The sequence below is a fragment of the Petaurus breviceps genome, unplaced genomic scaffold (genome assembly GCF_028583685.1).
Source record: "Petaurus breviceps papuanus isolate PSGF00001 unplaced genomic scaffold, PetGlider_PUasm1.0 688, whole genome shotgun sequence".
Classification (NCBI taxonomy): domain Eukaryota; kingdom Metazoa; phylum Chordata; class Mammalia; order Diprotodontia; family Petauridae; genus Petaurus; species Petaurus breviceps.
The window spans coordinates 1163437-1184456 of NW_027186457.1; the positions used below are offsets into that span (position 1 = coordinate 1163437).

At 38.0% G+C, this 21020-nt stretch overlaps 1 pseudogene; it reads left to right on the forward strand.

Annotated features, from left to right (window-relative positions):
- The first annotated feature begins 4746 nt into the window (after positions 1 to 4746).
- On the forward strand, positions 4747 to 5348 carry LOC138174233 (uncharacterized; annotated as a pseudogene).
- The last annotated feature ends 15672 nt before the right edge of the window (positions 5349 to 21020 follow it).

Sequence of the window (21020 nt, forward strand, 5' to 3'; positions counted from 1 at the left end):
GTTATCATATACTGTAACACTGTCATACTCCATCACACCCTCCAGTATCTAATAAGGCAGCAATATTTTATCTTATTTTTCTTTCTGAATAAATGTAACTCTGTGTTCTTATCCTTTGTAAAAATGTCTGTGGAGGGCCTAGGGCCCAGCAGATGATTCTCAGAAAGACTGAAAGAGCAATTTCTGATGATTCTAGCATAAGCAATTGATTATCCCTCCCTTTCAGAGGCTATGATAAACCCCCCACTCCTTTTTTTGCCAGAGTAGATATCATACAACAAAATAAATGAATGCTGAGAGCTTCCAGGGTCTAATAGCTGCTTAGTCAGGTAGTACAATGTGGGTACCCACAAGTGGCATGCTTGAGATGTTGGTCAGTATTTGCCCTTGAGCAAGGAATAATAATTTGCTTAAGGTGAGGGTTAGGGTTTGTTTCTGACCCAGTCTGGGCAGAATATACTTGAACTTTCAGGATTTTAAAAAATTGGTTTAAGGCTATAATTACTCAGAGGCTCTTCTAATAAGTTTCTAGTAGGGTTTAATTCTTCAGGCTTCAATGTCTTTATCTACAAAATAATAAGATTGAACTAGATGACTTTCAAGATCCCTTGGAGGTCTAAATCTATGTGTGACCTGATGATCCAATGGAAAGAAAAGGTAAATAGGAAAGAGGAAAGTGAATGCTAAATAGTGGAAGTATACCCTTGGACAAGTTACTTAACCTCTCTGGCACTCAGTTTCACCATCTGTGAAGTGAGATGGTTGAAATAAATGACATCCAGTATCCCTATTCTCCCAAGATCCTATTTCATAAGTGAAGACACAAAGATCTTATGTAGGAAGCCTATGGAGGTAGAAAAAATAAATGACACAAAATTTAAAAGGTTAAAGTCCTCACTCCCTTGCTCCCTGATGGCTCCAGTTAATTTGACTACTTTTCCAACTGATTTTCATTTTCAGCAGTACAAGTAATTGCAGAATTAATTTGAATAATGCAGTGATAGTCTTTGACCTGGTTCTGCTGTTCCATGGTTCCCTTCCCTCATCCTCCTTCCTTTAGAAATATAATTGAGTTTTCTGTTGGACATCATGGTGACTATATTGGGCTTGACTTAATCTCTTCTGCTTATGTATTCCCTTATTAGAAGGAAAGCTCCCTGCAGGCAAATCTGTGTTCCAGTCATCCTGGTATCTTTCATAAAAATTTTCATAATGCCTCAGACATCACCTACATATAGTAGGTAACCAATAAATATTTATTGAATGAATAAAAGAGAATGGAACAAAGTTTTCAACTCTGGTCATTAAGTTGGAAAAGAACACAGCAAGAATCTTTTTTTTTTAAAGCAATTGGGGTTAAGTAACTTGCCCAAGGTTACATGGCCAGTTCTTTTTTGTGTGGGTGTTAAGTATCTGAGGCCGGAACTGATCCTGGGTCATCCCGACTCTGGGGCCAGTGCTCTTACTCACTGTGCCACCTAGCTGCCCCTCAGCAAGAATGTTTTAAAAGATGTAGAAACCAATATGATGCCAGTGAATGTCATAGTCAATATAGCGGTTGTTGGAATTATGACTGGTAAGATTAATAGTATTTAGACTATTCTAAGGAAGAGGAAACATTGGGACTCTTAGATAGAAAGGACATATTAAAAGTAATTAAAGCAAATGAATAAAAATAATTTCAGTGAAAGAGAGTTTGGAAAAGTTGCTTCAAACAGAGATAAATGAGATATTACCAAGGCAATCAATTTATTAGTGTGATGAAGAAGATTGCAGAATTGTAGCATTGAGTTGGAAGATTATCTTGCCCAATCTTTTCAATTTACTTATGAGGAGATAAACCCAGATGGGCTATGGAACATTCCCAAGGACATATAGGCAGTAAGTGGGTGAGTTAGGATCCAAAATCAGCTCCTCTGACACCAGATGCAGCATTCTTCCCATCATTCCATACTGCAATTAGCCCAACAGTGCAAATGTTGGAGGAATGTATAAAAATGACTCCTGACAAACACCTGAGCATTGTTTGAGCATTAAAGCATCTTTAGGAAATGTGGGAAGAGATCAAGAAGAGTGTTTTTTGGCAAAGATTTTATTTCTAATTTATCCCAGACCCCTTAATTCCTGACTATGACCCTGGAAAGAAGATTACTGCCTTCCCGAGGAGGAACAATTGACCAGTATGGAGGTTAACTTGAGAAAATCAGTAGAGATTGTATTGGGCAACTTCAAAAGTCCACTGTCCTTTTCAATGAGAATGCTGGGAAAAGACTTAAGTTGAACACTAACAACTACAGAATCTGCGGCAGGTGGCTGTCTAATTCTAATCAAAATAATATCTCTCCAGCCTTAGTGGATAAAGGAGGGCAGAGTTAAAAAGGAAACCAGGAGTGGTTTTTGGCTTGAGTGCTGAATTTGTTGTGGGAGAAGACTATTAGTGTTGACAGTCTCCAGCCACTCAACTTCTTCTCGTAATACGGTTTTTTCTCTCCTCAATAGCTGAGAAGTATTGTCTACAAATGTCTATGTGTCAGTCATACACAGCTGTACACACCATGTGGCATTTGCTGTAGTTAACAGGGTGGTAGCGGGGGAATGATTTATAAAAATAATTCCGATAAAGGGTTAGAGACAAATATATTTTTCTGATTATCTTGCTTTATGTTTCCTTTCATTTTCTTCCTTTATTTCAAGACTTTCCCTTTGGCTTGAGCTGATCTCTTTCTAGAATTATAGATTTAGCACAACTTGATTTTTCTTTTAAAGGTATACCATGTATAAATGAGCAGGAATATTCATGATAGGTGGCTCAGAATAACAAGAAGGAGCAGAAAGAGGAGGAGGAAGATTAAGAAGAAGTAAAGGAAGAGGAAAGAAGAAGAGAAGCAAGGACCTTTCTATGCACCCACAGGGCATTCAGCGAGTGAGTTATGCTGTCTAAAGCAGAGATTTATAATTTGCTCTACTAATTTTTTATGTGATCTATTTATCCTGATGATTATTAGTCACGAGGAATGAGAGATGATCATTCATTCTAAAACAAACCAAAAATACCCTGAAATTGAGCAAGTTTTTCAACCTTTGAAGGTTTCCACAGATTCCTTCTAGATAGATTTTTTTTGACTCATTTGACCAGAAAGGAGAAAGCACAACTGAACAGTCTTAATCTTCATCCAATCCAGACCTCAGAAGGAAAGGCCATAGCTCTGGGAAAATGATAGAATGGGGGAAACCATATAGAATCTTCTTGTAAGAAAGTCAGAGCCAGAGTTTGAAATACTTCTGCTAGGTCTTTGACTATGAGTAATGGATTTTCTTTTCTTAATTAAAGAATCTCCTCTGCCAAAAAGAAAATAAAATCTCCAAGAATTTCATTTGGCAGTGAATGGTGGTTATATTAAGTCAAAAGAAGTCAGGGAAAGAGAGAACGAGGTTGTTTGTTAACTTTAGCATATCTCTTTCCTAATAAAACCCCAATAGTCTGCCTGTGTGCAAGTTAACATAACAACATTCAAACCAGTTCTATTTTTTTATTTATATAAAATGTTTGGCCTGTTTGGAAATTAAACACTTTCTTGGATTTCGCATCCTCGTGCCAATGACAGACCTGCTGGGGTGTTCCTAAAAGGATAAATTGATAAAAGCCTTAATAGGGCAACTCAACAGGAAAAAGCCAAAATGAATTAGCTCTCTGCGACATGGCTAACATCATTGAGTTTATATATGTTTCATTAAGCGGAGACTTGACAGCTTTATGAGGAAACAGTGGGGTTTGCCGTGTCTGCAGAACCTGTAACCCTGCCAAGCCTGATCAGGGCCTCTGCCATGCGGCCTACTTAATAGAATAATATTTGCGCAGTGAAAATGTCATTTTAAATGACTGGTTTGATAATCCCTTAAGCTTTTAAATGATCGGCAAAGTCTGGAAATTCTAGCCTGGTGTTTAAAATCTGCTGGTAAATTAATGAAAGCAAACATTTAACAAGTCATGGCCAGGTTTTGTACCTAGAGTTAAGCGATGACTCAGAGTGTGTTCTTCCTTTTTTTCTCACTTATTTTTGTCCAGAAACTTCATCATACATGACTTTTCTATCAGGAGAGAACAACTAATTTAGATGTAGGCTTCCTTAAAGTTAGTGAAGATCCCTTTGCTTACTCTGATACCAACTGACCGCTCCTCCCCGCTGAAAACCCAGAAATGATACTCAATGTCTACATTGGAGTTAGGTGGTGGAGGTTTGCTTTGTCCCTTCCCCTGATGAGACACAGATTCCTTAACCGGCAAATGACAGGATTGGATTCAGGACTTTTCCACCCTTTGTTAGGATAGTGACTTTGGTAGGTGTGTCCTATAGAAAACTGTGTTTCAGCAATTTTGATGTAGGGAGAGGGAAATGGGGAGATCAAAACAAATGACTTATTTTGTCGCTGATGAGGTGACATAGTGTGATGACGAGATTGCTTGACTTGGAATGAGGAAATCTGAGTTTGAATCCTGCTTCTTATACTTAGTAGTAGTAATGCCACCCCAGATAAGTCATGTCATTTCTCAAAGTTTTGGTTTCCTCATATGTAAAATGGGGACAGTAATACTTGTAATATTACAAATAGTTAAAAAAAGAAGTGAAAGGTAAAAGAGAAAAGGAAAGATATACCTAACTGAATGCAGAATTCCAGAGACTAGCAAGGAGATACAAGAAGGCTTCTTTAAATGAGTAATGCAAAGGAAAAGAAGAAAACAACAGAATGGGAAAGACAAGAAGAAGAGTCAAGAACATAAGAGATGTCAAGGGAATATTGCATGCAAAAATTGTCATGATAAAAGACAAAAATGGTAGGGACTTAAAAGAAGTAAAAAAGATTGAGAAGAGGTGGCGAGACTATACAGAAGAATTATATAAGAAAGATCTTAACATCACTGATAACCATGGTGGTTTGGTTACTGATCTGGAGCCAGACATCCTGGGGAATGAAGTCAAATGGGCCTTAGGAAACAATGCTAATAATAAAGCGAGAGGAGGTGATGGAATTCCAGCTGAGCTATTTAAATCCCAAGAGATGATGCTGTTAATGTGCCGCATGCAATATGTCAGTAAATTTGGAAAGCTCAACAATGGCCGTTGGATTGGAAAAGACCACTTTACACCCCAGTTCTAAAGAAGAGTGATGCCAAAGAATGTTCAGATTACTGAGCAATTACATTCATTTCACACATCATCAAGGTTATGCTTAGGATTCTGCAAGCCAGGCCTCGGTATTATATGACTAGAGAATTATCAGAAGAGCAGGCTGGTTTTTAGAGAGGCAGAAGAACTAGAGACCAAATTGATGACATTTGCTGGATTATGGAGAAAGGAAGAGTTCCAGAAAAACAAAACAAACAAACAAAATCAACCAAAAAACAAAAACAAAACTTTTCTGTTTGTTTCACTGATTATACTAAGGTCTTTGTGTGGATCACAGCAAAATTTGGCAAGTCCTCAAATAAATGGGAGTGTCAGATCATCTCACTTGTCTCCAGAGGAATCTGTATGCAGGCCAAGGAGGAACAGTTACACCTGAATATGGAATAACTGATTTGTTTAAGATTGGAAAAGTAGTACCAGAAGGCTGCATATTGTCACCTTATTTATTTAACTTATATGAAGAGTAGATCATGTGAAATGCTAGGCTGGACAAATCAAAAACCAGAATTAAGGTTGCTAGGAGAAATATTAATAATCTTAAATATGCAGATGATACCACTCTGGTATCTGCAAAGTGAAGAACAATTAAGAAGCCTCTTGAGGGTGAAAGAAGAGAGTGTAAAGATTGGCTTGAAGCTTAACAAAAACAAAGCAAAACAAAAAATCCTAAGATCATGGCAATTGGTCACATCACTTCCTGGGAAATAGAGGGAAAAGAAAAGGAAGTAGAGTCAGATTTTATATTCTTGGGCTCAAAGTTCACTGCAGATGATGACTTCATTCAAAAAATTAAAGGACTTACTCCATTAAAGGAAAGCTATGGCAAATCTGGACAGCTTATTAAAAAAAAAACCAGAGACATCACTTTGCTGAGAAAAGTTCATATAGTCAAAGCTAAGGTTTTTCTAGTAGTAATATACAGCTATCAGAGTTGGACTATAAGGAAAACTGAGTGTCACAGAATAAAGGCTTTTGAATTATGGTGCTGGAGGTTTTTGAGAGCCCCTTGGACAACAAGGTCAAATCAGTCAATACTTAAAGAAATCAATTCAGGCTACTCACTGGAAGGGCAAATACTGGAAATGAAGCTGAGATACTTTGGCTACATAATGAGAAGAAAGGACTCACTGGAAAAATCCCGATGTTGGGAACATTTGAAGACAAAGGAGAAGGGGATTGCAGAGGACAAGATGGATAGTGTCATGTAAACAACAAACGTGATCTTGGAAAGTCTTTGAGAGATAATGGAGGATAGAAGGGCCTGGTGTGTTATGCTATGGTCCATGGGGTTATGAAGAATTACATGACTGAATTATTGGACATCAATACTTTTATTTGCTTTTTTTTTTGGAGGGGGGAAGGCAGGGCAATTGTGGTTAAGTGACTTGCCCAAGGTCACACAGCTAGTAAGTGTTAAGTGTCTGAGGCCAGATTTGAACTCAGGTCCTCCTAACTCCAGGGTCAGTGCTCAATTCACTGCACCACCTAGGTGGCCCAGAACATCAGTACTTTTAGAACTTCCTTCAAAGGGTTATTATGTGATTCGAATGAGATATATATGTTAAAGAACTATATAAGGACCAACTGTTATTGTAGAGTAGTGGGAACAGCATTGACCTCAAGTTTGAGATTTGGGTTTTAATTTTAAATGCTGAATGACCTTATTCAAGTCATTTTACGACTCTGGGTCTCAGATTCCTCATCAGTAAAACAAAGGAGAGGGGTGAAGATGGATTCCTTCACTTATTCGCCAAACATTTATTAAACACCCCCCATTATGCAAAGTCCTGTGTTTGGTGCTTCAGGAGGAAAAAAAGTTTAGATAAAGACATAGTCCTGCCCTCAAGTAGCTTACAATCTAGAGGGGGAAAGAGCATAAATAACCATAATACACAATTATATGCAATAGGTGCAATATCAAATTGCAAAACAAAGCACTATGTACCTTTGGAAGATTTGTCACAGTGAGGGGAGGAGCAGGGAAAATTGAATGTTGGAGGTGGCATGTGAACTGGTTTTTGAAAGGATGGGTAGGAATTTGGTAGGAAGGAAGGCATTTCAGGTATAGGGATTTTAGATGATGTATAACACTTCTCAAAGTATGATCTGCTTACCTCTGAGGCTCTCCTAGACCCTTTCAGAAGGTCTGTGAGGTCAAAACTATTTTCATAATAATACTAAATTGTTTCTTTTCTGTTAAAAGAATCCTCCCCTTTCCAACTACATGTCTATGTGAGGATAAGTTTTCTTCATATACTTCAACCAAAACAACATCTCAACAAACTGGATGCTGAAGCAGATATGAGAATCCAACTCTTCTATTAAGGTAGCCATTAAAGACATTTGCAGAAATGTGTAAAACAATGATACTTTTCTTGTGGAATTATTTTTGTTTTTGAAAATATAGTTTTAAAATAAAAAGTACTTATGTTAACATATAATGGGTTTATTATTGATTTTTGTTGTTTAGTCATTCAGCTGTGTCTGATTCTTTGTGACCCTGTAGACCATACTGTCCATGGGGTTTTCTTGGCAGAGATACTGGAGTCATTTGCCATTTCCTTCTCTATTGGATTAATGGAAATAGAGTTTAAGTGACTTGCCCAGGGTCACACAGTTAATTGTCTGAGATCAGATTTGACCTCAGGTCTTCCTGAGTCCAGACCTAGCACTCTATCCACTGAGTCATCTAGCTACCTTTATTATTGTTATTTTAAATACATTAATAAATGCATATTTTAAGATGTGTCAGTTTTAATTTCTAATATGGTAAATATTGATAGACACAGCTCACATAAACACAAATTCTTTGAGGGTTCCTGAGTAATTTTCAAGAGTGTAAAGGGACTCAAATTCGATCCCAGACACTTACTAGCTGTGTGACCCTGGGCAAGTCACTTAACTGTTTGCCTCAGTTTTCTCATCTGTAAAATGATTTAGAGAAGGAAATGGCAAACCGCTCCAGTATCTTTAACAAGAAAACACCAAATGAGGTCATGAAGATCTGCATAGAACTAAAAATGAATGAACAATAACTAAAGGGGTCATATGACCCCAAAGCTTAGGAAGCATTGATCTATAATAACTTTTCCATACAATGTGATTCCCCTAGAGCTTTGCTAAGTCTAGGTGTTTAAATCCCACAATCAGCCTCTAAATGCCATTATGATTATAGTCTTATCTAAATAGAAGAGGAGTGATCACTTCTTAACCTTCCCTTGAATTAATGTTAAGTGGCTCTTAAAAGAGTTCCCCTTCCCCCAATTATCCCCCACTTCTACTGTACCCCTATTTTTGTGAAAATTCAGAGAACCAGGACTGCATACAAATGGTGATTCCATTCCTCACTTAGGAACAGGAGCTGTACTCTTATACTTCTCAAAATGGCAGGCTGAGCTCTTCTCCTAGCTGCTGGCCAGCCAGATAGTAGCAGCTGGTGGCAGCCAGGGCATTCCCTTGTATTCCCCAGTCCAGTATAAACTTAGCTGAACTAGAGAATGGGGGAAGGAGGGGAGGGAGCCTCTGCACCTTTCTGTTTCCAACAAAAACAAACAAGTTAGTTATACCTTGGCTCCTAGTTATCAGGACTAATTCTAATCAGGATGACTTTCTGTACTAAATTGGGAAACACTATGATTTTTGGCTATGAGGATTCAAACTGCTCCATTCCAGTCTCACAATTTTCCCTGGTGCCCAGGGAGCCAGGGTCTGTTTTGGGTTCTGACTCACCTGGAGTTACTTAGTGGAGTTTAACTGCATGGAGGGATTGGCTGGTCCCTTAGCTGCCACTGGCATGGAGAGAATCTTGACTTTTCTCCTTGCCCATTTGCCCACCCCACCACATTGAGAAAGAAAAAGTGAAAAATAAAATCCTTGCAACAAAAATGTGCAGTCAAGCAAAACAAAGTCTTACATCGACTATGTCTGATAATGTTTATCTTATTCTTCACCCTGACTCCAGTGTGCTTTGTTACAGGGGTGGGGAAACTGTGGCAATCAGGATTATAGGGGACAAATGATAAAGCAGGGTCCTTGAGGTCCCCAGGTTCCCTACCCCTGCTTTATCATTTGTCCTCTGTAATCTGATAGGTCATTGAATGGATCAGAGATCTTAAGTCTTTCAAAGTTACTTGTTTTTACAACGGTGTAATTGTATAAATTGTACTGGTTCTTCTCATTTTATTCTCTCTCAACTGAAAGGTAAGAGTAGAATGGAATACCCTCTGTCTCCAACTGCCCACTGGTCTTAGAGTCTCTCTGGTCTAGGCTCTTGTCAACATCTAAGGCATCAACAATGAATTTCCCAATTGAGGCTCCTAAGTACAGGCTGGACCATCTAATGTAAGGGCTGCTGTAAAGGATTTATATGCCTCTGGGCATCTGGGCTCTTCTGTAGGATTTTCCATTCTGCCCTAAGAAAGCACCTCTACTTTCTGATGGACATGGTAAAAATACATAACCGGATATAAGTGAAACCCCTTTAAGCTAGAGAAGTTGACTAGGCACAGCAGATGGGATGCCTTTGCTCAAAAGGTTGCACACTCTCTCTAAACTACTGGAGCAATTCCTCCTACTGGCTGCCCTTTGCTACTACTCTCACAATGATTACCTTTACTCTTCCATTTGCATTCTTGATGTTGCTTGGTTTCCTCAGTTATTACTTAGGGCTGCTTAGATTTTGATTCACCCTGAGTCTACTGCTTTGAATAACATGGAGCCCTTGACCCCATGCTTATTTAAAACCAGATTATGATTCTGTTTCATGATTTAGACCATCAACTCTACTATGAGCTGGGCACTATGCCAAACACTTTAAATATATTATCTCATTTGATCCTCATAACAATCCTGGGAGATAGGAGTTATTACTATCCTCATTTTACAGTTGAGGAAACTGAGGCAGACAGCAGGCAGGGGTTACGTAAATAGTAAATGTCTGAGTTGGGTTTTGAACTCAGGTCTTCCTGATTTTAGGCCCAGCTCTCTGATCATTGTACCACCCAGCTGCCCCGAGGATGCCCCCAAAATGACAAAAAAGTCAGCTTTTCTTTCCCTTGCCCCTTTTCAAATGGTACCCATTTGCCTAGTCAAAGAGAAAAGTCCAAAGGTGGGACCATAAAAGTTTGAGTAGACTATAAGATTAATTGCAGCCTTTCTGAATTTTGTCTAGTCTAAACCTCCATCTTGACTACTTTAGCCTTCATTGACACTTCCCATCTGTGAATTCTTAAAGCATTTAATCAGGATCACAGGAACATAGCCTCCTGGTGATTCTAAGCACTCAGAGGATTCCATAGCCACCCTAAAGGACCTAGCATTACCACCTAGATTCAGATGACTCCTGTACTGAAACAAACACATGAAGAGAGGCTGCATGCTAGAGGACTTGGATCTGAAAATCATTTGGACTGCTTACTACTTGGGTGACTTTACTTCTCTGGGACTCAGCTTCCTCACTTACAAAATGAAGGTTTGGACTGGATCTCTTAAGGTCCCTCCCAACTCTAAATCCTATGATGTTATGATACTAAGTAACTGTTTCAACTTCCACTTTTGGTCTTTGTCTGTTAGTCTGACTGTCCATCTGTTGCCAACCATCTACTTGACTTTCCCAGCTCAGGATGGAAAGAACTCTGGCCTCAGAGGTGAGAGAACTAGTATCTGGTCTAGCTATGTCTTTTGTTATAAATTCCATTCTTTATTTCTATGATCAAAATTACTCTGTCCATTTGAGAATTGCTTGCATTGGGGATTATTGCTTGAATTTTCCACCATCAATAATGACAAAACTCAAAAAGGTTGCAATTGGTTCTATGGTCTCATCAGACTGTTAGGCTTTTGCTCCTTGTAAAGAAATATAAAAAAGGCTTTGATGGCCTTTCACCCTCCTCTCAGGTTCTGGCTATTCTAGGGATCTTTTCTTGACCATCTGTAATGTTAATGGGACTCAAGATCTTCCTAGACCATTAATATGCCTCAAGTGGAGCCCATTAAGGGAAGCTTGCTTAGGGGAGGCTTACTAGTAGGAAGGCTTTCACACTTTTTGCTAATTTCTAATTAGTCACTGAGTCAAGAGGGTTGTGATGCCTTCTGGCTCTGAGAAGTGTATAAACATTCTGAGTTGGCATTTTGCTTTGGGGGCTCCCTTCTGAGAAGGATCTTATGATTCCCTGGTCAAGATTCTGAGTGGCTGTGTGTTCAGGGCTCCTCAACTGCTCATATGTAAAGGCTCTCTCGATCCAGGGATGTATATAAAGTGTATAGTAATATTGCTTTGATTCAGGCAGTCAGTCCCCTGTCTGTTGGTCTTTATTTCTCTGCTTATTTTTTCTCTCAAGTTCAGGGTGCTGACTTTCCCCCTGAACTAGTGAATGTAATTTAAAAAGATTGTTGACCCCTTAAACAGCTATCTTTCCTAGTAAAGCAGGTCTAAGAACCTGTGCTAGCAGCCATCCTGGGTATGCCAGTGTTGTTGCCACTACACCATCCCACATTGCAATGATCTCTTCCTCTAAAGAACTACTATGCTGCCCATTGTCACTACCATACATCTGTCAAATATGTATCCTTAAGTTGTTTTTCAGTTCATTCACCTTTCAATCATGTCCTATTCTTGGTGACCTTACTGGGGTTTTCTTGGCAAAAATACTGGAGTGGTTTACCATTTCCTTCTCTAGTTCATTTTATAGATGTGGAAACTGAGGCAAACAGGGTTAAGTGACTTGCCCAGGGTCACACAGCTAGTGTCTGAGGCCAGACTTGAACTCATGTCTTCCTGACTCCAGGTCTGGTGCTCTGTATGTATGTATGTATGTTTTCTGTATAGTGTGGAAAGAATATTGGATTTGGAATCAGACAACCTGATTCCTGGTTCTACTATTTACTACCTGTATGAGCTTTGGTAAAATCATTTCCCTTCTATGGACCTCTGTTTCCTCTTCTATAAAATGAGAGAATTATACTATATGATATTTAAAGTCTTTTCTAGCATTCATTGTTGGAGCAAATGGGGTCGATGTTGCCATGAGCTAGATTGAACTAGAGTGTAAGCTTTCTGAGGGGAAAGGTTATGTCTTATACTTTCTTGGACCCAGTAGTGGAATGGATAGTGCCTTGAAACTAAGAGGACACATAACTAATACTTGTTTGACTAGTTAGGTCCCATTGGGCTTAGTTAGATACAGATGGATCACCCATCTTAGGCACAGTTATACTCAAATGCCATGAAAGTTTCACTGCTGCCACTAGCCTGCTCCCTCCAACCTCCTAAGGGAAAAAAGATAGAGGAAAAAACCCAAACAAGCTATAAAAAAAATAGGTTTTCTCCCTCCATCTGTACCTGGATGGAAAAAAGCTGTCAAGGAAATAGTCTTGTGGTTAAAATGGTGGTGTCATGATGGGGTCATCTCTTACTATTTATTTCAAGCTATTTTATTAGTATATCTTTTTCAAAGGATACTTTGTAATGGTCGTGACATGTGGCCAGCTCATCGGGCAGTTTGGGGGGTACCTTTTAATAGGACATAGTTTAAACAGTCATGAGCAGGGAGATCATTGTTTCTCTGTATCCCACAGGGATTTCCAGCCTCCTCCAAAGCTGAAAGAGTCTCCCAACATCTTTACTCTTTGCTATTTTGGAGGCAAAAGACTTTTAAGTGGATGTTGGTCCTCTGTGCCCTTTAAATCCATAGCAACAAATGTATTCCTTTTAAAACCTAATTTCAAAATTGTGGCCAGACCTAGATATATGTCCTTTTAAACTCATATATGATCCTGCCAAGACTGTACCTTTACTCCTATAATTTTCCTCTGGGGAATGACTGGACCTTCACTAACAAAGTACTAGTTAAATTTCACCCACTGGGAAAAAGAAAATTGACAAAAATATGTCATATTTCCAGTTTGCAGATTCCCACACTCAGTTTCTACCTTTCTGACAAAAATTGAGAAAAAGTTGTCTGCCTGGTCACATTTGGGCTGTGTCTGCACCTGCAAAGTGAAGTAATTAAGTAATTAAAGAAATAAACAAAAATACATTTTTCCTGGTTTATCCTTAAGTGGGAGGTGGTAGTGGGAAGGGGATGGGGAATGGAGAGGGAGGGAGGATTGGGGCTGAATCAGTCAGATAATTGCCTCAATTCTCTTCTTCCCCTCTATGTGTGTAGGCTTAGATACAGGGGAGATGCCCTTCACCAGGGGGCTGGCCTTTCTTTTAACACTAATATCAGGATAAACTTTTCAAGAGCACAATCTGTAAAACTGTGAAATTGTCCACAAAGCCCTGAGAAGTATATTAGAGGGAATCATCCTGCACCATGCAGGGAAGAAGGAGGCAGGGAGGGAGGGCAGTTGTCCAAGTATGTGTCTTCCATCTCAATTTCTTCTGATTTCGTCAAAAACAAAATTCCTTTTTACTTTTGTTTTGAAGACTCCCAATACATTTTATCGCTTTTTAAGTACCCTATTAAATGTTTTACTACCGAATGGTACTTCTTACTGACTGGGTATCATCAAATTCCTACATAAGGGATATGTTTTATTTGCCATTTCTTTATTTTTTATAGTTTTTTTACACCCCTGCCTAGAAATACAAGTCACTGAAGGTCATAGTTGAAAATGATGATTGAAGCAGTGAATCTGAGTCTCAGAACTATTACTAGGGTTGGACAAAAAGGGCTTAGTCCCAAGGTGATGAAATGTACAGGGTGCTAAAAAAAATGGTTGCAGTCCTTTGGTGGTTTAGAAACATTGGAGCTTTTGCACCTGCTTATCTGCTTGCTAAATAATTACAGACTCCAGGTGATCTCTTTCCTCCCTCCCCTCCATTAATCTCACAACCTCTCCTGCAGAGCATGCTTCATGCTGCTTGCTTCCTGCATGGTTTGAGCTATTTGTCCTAGGCACGAAAATGCTAGTTATGGCTCTCCTGATTCTCCTTCCCCTTTGTGTCCTTGCAGTTGGTAAGGAGAGGTGAACTTTTCCAGAAAGCCAGTCTAGTGCCAACGCAGAGGCAGACTATGTCGTTATTTACATGATGTGATTCCAGGGACAGTAAAACATTAATCCATTATCATCTATCATTCCTGATTGATTCATACCTTAGCAGACGGCAGTGTGGTTGTAATAGAACAAGGCAGATTGAAATTTTGAGGAGATGGTGGAGGACTAGGAATAGTCTGGGGGCTGGGATTTTCCAGGGAGGGCAGACATGTTTGGATGTTGTTTTGAGGGTCAGGTGACTTCATGATAGTCCCTACAATCAGTTCTGCCTCTGTGTCAAATCTCAATAATTGTTATATAGCCGCTGGCACTGTAGTGGATGATGGAGGGGTTGGGGAATCTGTAAACACAATAGGAATGAGGGTTATGAGGGTTATTTTTCTAGAACTGTTGTGCCTGATAGATGCTATTTGGAACATGAGTTAGGTTTGGGGGTAAGCTGGTAAATCTTTAACCACTGGCTCTCTGGGGAAAAATTGTACCCAAGACACTCTTAAATTTAATCTGCATTATTAACACTTTCTTAGATCTAGTCAATCAACAGATCAAGCCCAATTTGTAGCCTTTTATGGATTTCTGAGGTGAAAAGCTTACACTGAACATTTAACAATTGGAGTAACTCTATACCCTGCAAAAGAGTGCTATGTGACCATGTCCAGCTTTGCACCCTAAATAAATTGTGTAAAGAAACCAATATTAGATGTTTGGGTGACAAAGTGGCATTTAATTGGTAAGGATGGTGAGAAATTTGACTGAATCTGGGCCTGTTTCTTCCTTAGACATTCCTACACTTTATGGAGAGGGAACCTACAAAAATTATATTTACATTGCTTTTTAGGTTTACAAAACAATTCCACCCATTCTCTCATTTTATTCTCATGTCTACCTGGTGGAGTAGGGAGAGCAAATACTACTTTCTGCTTCTTTTTTGTAGACAAGAAAACTGAATTTTTTTATTTTAAAAATTTTTAGTTTTAACAATTTTTTTAAAAATTTGAATTCCACATCCTTTCCCTTCCTCTGGCCCTTCCCCACTCACTGAGAAAGCAAACGATATGATATTAATTATATATGTGAAGTCATTTAAAACATATTTCCATTTTAATTGTGTTGGAGAACAAATGAAATGATAAAAAAAACAAGAAAGTTAATAAGAAAGTTTAAAAAAGTTTAAAAAATTGTGCTTCAATCTGTACTTAGAGTTCACCAATTCTCTCTCTGGAGGTATATGACATTTTTCATTACGAGTCATTTAGAATTGTCTTGATCAGAGTAACTAAATGTTTTTTTCCCTTTTTGGAGGGCAATTGGGGTTAAGTGACTTGCCCAAAGTCACATGGCTAGTAAGTGTGTTGAGTGTCTGAGGTCAGATTTGAACTCAGGTCCTCCTGACTCCAAGGCTGGTGCTCTATTCACTGCACCACCTAGCTGCCCCAAGAATAACTAAATCTTGCACAGTTGATCATCATTATAATACTGCAGTTACTATGTGCTATCTGCTGGTTCTCTTCACTTTGCATAATCCATATGTCTCCCCAGCTTTTTCTGAAACCAATCACTTCTTAATTTCTTATAACAAAATAGTATTCCATCACAATCATATGCTATATGTTTGTTCAGCCGTTCCCCAACTGATGGACATCTCCTCAATTTCCAATTCTTTGCCATAACAAAAAGAACTGCTATAAATATTTTGGTACCAACAGGGCCTTTCTTCTTTTCTTTGATCTCTTTGAGATATAGTGTTTACTATTGCTGAGTCAATGGGTATACCCAGGAAAACTGAGTTTCTTAGAGTTAAAAGAACTTCTCTTAAGTCACACAGCTGGTAAGTGGGCCAAGACTAGCTTATTATTTCATTGGTTAGAAATGTATTTCAACCTTTTTAGGGGGGTAGATGACAATCAGAGTTGTCCAAAAGTGAAATAGATTGCTTTCTCTGTTCCAACTACTGATCTCCCTGGCTTCCTTCAAATCTTAACTAAAATCTTATCTTTTACAGGAAGCATTTCCCAACCTCTCTTAATTTTAGTGCCTTCCTTTTCTTAATTATTTCCTATTTATCTTGTGTATAGCTTGTTTGTATATATTTGTTTGCTTGTTGCCTCTTCCATTATACTGTAAATTCCTTGAGGTGAGGGACTATCTTGTTAATTTTTTATCACCAGAACAAAGCCTAGCACATAGTAACAGTTTAATAAATGTTAATTAATTAATTGATTGACTGAGGTGGTAGGTTCCCCCTCCTTGGAGTTCTTCAAAAAGAGTCTTTAAAGAAAAGGAAAATGATAAATGTTGGAGAAAATTGGGACACTAATCCATTGTTGGTGGAGTTGTGAACTACTGCAACCATTCTGGAGAATAGTTTGGAACTATGCTCAAAGATTATCAAATTGTCCATGCCTTTTGATCCAGCAATACCACCACTAGGTCTTGATCCCAAAGACACCATAAAAAGGGAAAAGGACCTCCCATTCGAAAATGTTTTTAGCAGCTCTTTTCGGGGAGACAAAGAATTGGAAATTAAGGGAATGCCTATCAACTGGAGAATGGCTGAACAAGTTGTGGTATATGAATATAATGGAATGCCATTGTTCTATAAGAAATGATAAGCAGGAATATTTCAGAAAAACCTGGAAAGACTTACAAGAACTGATGCTCAGTGAGCAGAATCAAGATAACATTGAATACAGTAACAGCAACATTGTGTGATGATCAACTATGATAAACTTAACTCTTCTCAGCAATACTATGAGCCAAGACAATTGCAAAAGGCTCATGATTGAAAATGCTGTCCACATCCAGAGAAAGAACTGATGGAGTCTGAGTGTAGATAGAAGCAGACTATATTCATTTTATTTGTTTTTCTTTGTGTGTGTGTTTTTCCCTTTTTTTCTGTTTCTTCTTTCATAATATGACTAATGTGAGAATATGTTTAACATGATTATACCTGTATAACATATCAAGACTTGCCATATGGGGAGGGGAGAAAGGGGGTAGAAAGCAATTGGAACTCAAAATCTTATAAAAAAAGAATGTTGAAAACTATTTTTACATGTAATTGGAAAAAACACAATATTATTTACAAAAAAGAGAAGAGTTTGGAGACTATGTTATAGCAGGGATTTCTTTTGCATTTGGGTTGAACTAGATGGGCATTGAGGTCCCTTTTCACTATCAGATTCTGTTATTTTGTGATTCTGTGATCTGTGACCAGACCTGTCATTTCAACTGCATGAGGAAACTCCCTTCACCTATATAAGCGAATATTTCATCTACAACTCAAAGACTTTGAGAGGTGCCTAGAACATTGAGAAGTTAAGTGACTTGCCCATGGCCACCTGGTTAGTACATGTTAGAGGCAGGACTTGAACACAGGTCTTTCTGATGCCAAGGTTGGTCCTCTATATGACAATAATTAACATTTTTATAGCACCTACTATGTGCCAGGCATGCTGATGAGCACTTTATAAATATCTCATTTGATCCTCACAACAACTGTATGAAGCAGGTGCTGTTATTATTGCCATTTTGCAGCTGAGGAAACTGAGGCAAACAGAATTTAAGTGACTTGCCCAAAGTCACATAGCCAGTAAGTTTCTAAGGTAAGTCAACTCAGATCTTTCTGACTCCAGGTTCAGCTTTTCATCTTCTGTGGCACCCAGCTAGCTGCCCAGTGAATGTGGCTGTCTTTAACAGATATATTAGGCAAAAATTCAAACCAAGGTTCCATCAAATATTGAGCTGCTTTAATGCACAGGGCATTGGCTTATAAGCCATTATCTACTTAATAGCTTTGGGGAACATGATAGGTGAGGGCCTGAAAAATTAAAGCTGAAATGTTAAGAGTGGTTGCCAATTGAAGATCATTTAAGAATGAAAAATTTCTGAAATGATAATGCAGATCTTTGGGAAAATATAATGTGATCGAGAAAATGTTGATTTGCACTCAACTTTTCAAGGATATCTCTATTATACATTACCTTCCGTCTTTTTTCTTCTTCTTTTTGCCTTAGCATTTGCAGAAATGGGGCCCATAACTGATTATGCTCTCCTTGTGTGCATTTGGGTCGAAAGTTGATGCTTCTTCCTTGGTTATGAATGCGTAAGGATTGTTTTTTGGTTTTAGGTGAGAGGTGGGGCTTTAGCAGATCCGGTTGCTGCTATTGGCTTGATCTCAAAAAGTATTGCTCAATTAGAGCTGTCCACTTCCCTTAACCCTCATTGTTAATTGCTGCATAGTGGGTTGGCTCCTGGTTTGGAGGTGGAACACAGATAGCAAGATATGAAAAGATGTTATCACCAGTGGAATAAACATGCATATACAGACCTTGGGCTCAAGATCTTGTAAACTAGACAGTTAATGATGCCCAGTCACAGGACCCGGGTTACAATCGCTGTTCCTTACTCTATGATTTTATCCTTTAACTTATCTGGGTCTTCATTTCCTAGTCCGCAAAATGAGATAGTTGGAACTGGCTCATCTTCCATGTATTTTCCTGATGCTGTTGTTGCTGTTTGTCCTACATTCTTGAAGAGGACCATGGCATCAATAAGGGAGGTGATGCCATGACATGTAAATGAATTGACTTTAAGTTAGGGAGGACTGTGCAAAGTCACCAGCTTCATTTTTTCCTCTGGAGTCATCTGGGTCCATTGGTAAGATATAGATTAGGATGACTGGAGATGGCTCCTTTTTCAGTTATGAATTCTATGAAGGAGGTCGATGACATTCTTCTCTTTCTACCCCACTTTGTTTGCATATTTCAAAGCTCAGTGTCTCCACATTGAAAATTAAAAAAATTCTATATTTGGAAAGAGTAGGCAACCTCCTGTTTCATCTCTTCTTTAATTTTAGATGAATTTAAAAAAGACATTTCCAGTGACCATATTGTTTTACACATTTATCTAATAAAGTGGCTAAATTTTTTCTTCCTTATCAATAACCAAAGAAGTTAATCTTATAGTTCAGCTGGTCTCATTGTTTAACCTGTTATCTGTCACCTCCCCATTTTTAGAATAGGATATGTTCTAAAGAGGGATTTTTTATGTACATTACTACACAGAGAAGATGCTGGAAGACATTTATTTTTTCAGTTAATGGTTTAAACAGTTCATACCTACAGGAGCTGTTCTTGGGTGAGTGTGAAACTGAGATCAACACTAACAGTCCATAAATGCTTACTGACTCAGTTCCCCCTAGACTCCAGTAGGATATTTTGTGTCATAAATATGCAAGGCCTTCCCAACAAACTCAGAAAATGTGGCAATTACTATCTAATCTTCCTATGCAGATAAGCAAAGTACCATCCCAATGTAAAGTTTCTGATAGAATGGATGCCTACTGGCACAGAACAACACCAAACTTGAAGCAGTGTCTGTCCTTCTGGAATGTGGGGAAGAGACCTAGATGTCTAGAGGAGCAAAGCCTTGCACAGCTGTTGCCTGGGCTGCATCTGGGTTGGTTTATACTAAGACATCCTTCTCTTAATCCTTTAAATGTGAGATTTATTTGGTTCCCAGAAGTGTCCATTTCCTCTCCTCCCTCTTAGTTGATGAATTTCTCATTTTACAAATGTGTTTTCTTTTTTATGATAGTTTTTCATTTTTATTCTTCAAGTACAATTTTTTAATCCATTTGTCCCTCCCACTATTCCTTCCCAATTGAGCAAATTAAAAACAACAGCAATAGCAACACCAAACCTGGAAAACAAATCCTTCAATACCAATCCCCATAGTTCCAGACAACACATTTCCTCATTGATCATCTCTAAAAATGTATGTCACTTTCTACATTTTAATTTCAGTACCTCTCTGGTAGGTAATGAATATATTGTTTTATCTTAATTCTTCTGGATTCATGATTTATTGTGTCATTAATCAGAGTTCCAAAGCCTTTCAAAGTTGTTCCCTATGATGTTTTTATCATTATATAAATTATTGTCCTAGGCATGTTCATTTCATTCTGCATTGGGTCATAAAGGTCTTCTCAGGTTTCTCTGAAATCGTCCATTTCATCATTTCTTATGACACAATAATATTTGATTACACTCATATACCACATTTTGTCTAGTCATTCCCTAATAGAATTATGGCTCCTTAGTTTCTAATTTTTGAATACTATATAAAGAACTGCTATAATTTTTTTGCACATATAGATCTTTTCCTACTTTCTTTGATTTCTATGGGATATAAACCTAGTCATGACATAGTTGGGTTAAATAGTACTAATGGCTCAGTAACTTTCTGGGCATAGTTCCAAATTGTTTTCCACAATGGCCAGACCAGTTCATAGCTCTACCAAAAGTGCAAGTGTACCTGTTTTCCCACAGTCCTTCCAACATTTGTCATTTTCCTGTTTTGTCTTCTTTGCCAGTCTGAGAGATATGAAATGTAATTGGAAAATTGTTTGGATTTGTATTTCTTTTATTATTAGTTATTTAGACTTTTTTCATATGAGTGAAATTTTTTCATAGCTTAGAATTTTTCCTTTAAACATCAACTATTCATATCTTTTTACCATTTTAAATATTAGAGAATGACTCTTAAAGTCTTGTAAATTTGAACCAATTCATTTTATATCTTGAAAATCATACCTTTATCAGAGAAATTCATTGCCAAGATTTTTGTCCAGTTACCTGTTTTCTTTCTAATCTTTACTACATGAAATTTGCTTATTTAGAAACTTAATATTTGTATGATCAATTTTTTTTCATTTTATTTTTTTTGTGATTCTATCACTTGTTTTGTCATGAACTTTTCTCTTATCCATGAAATGAAAAAGTAGTTTATTTTTTGCTCCTTTAATTTGTTTATGACGTGACCTTTTAAATC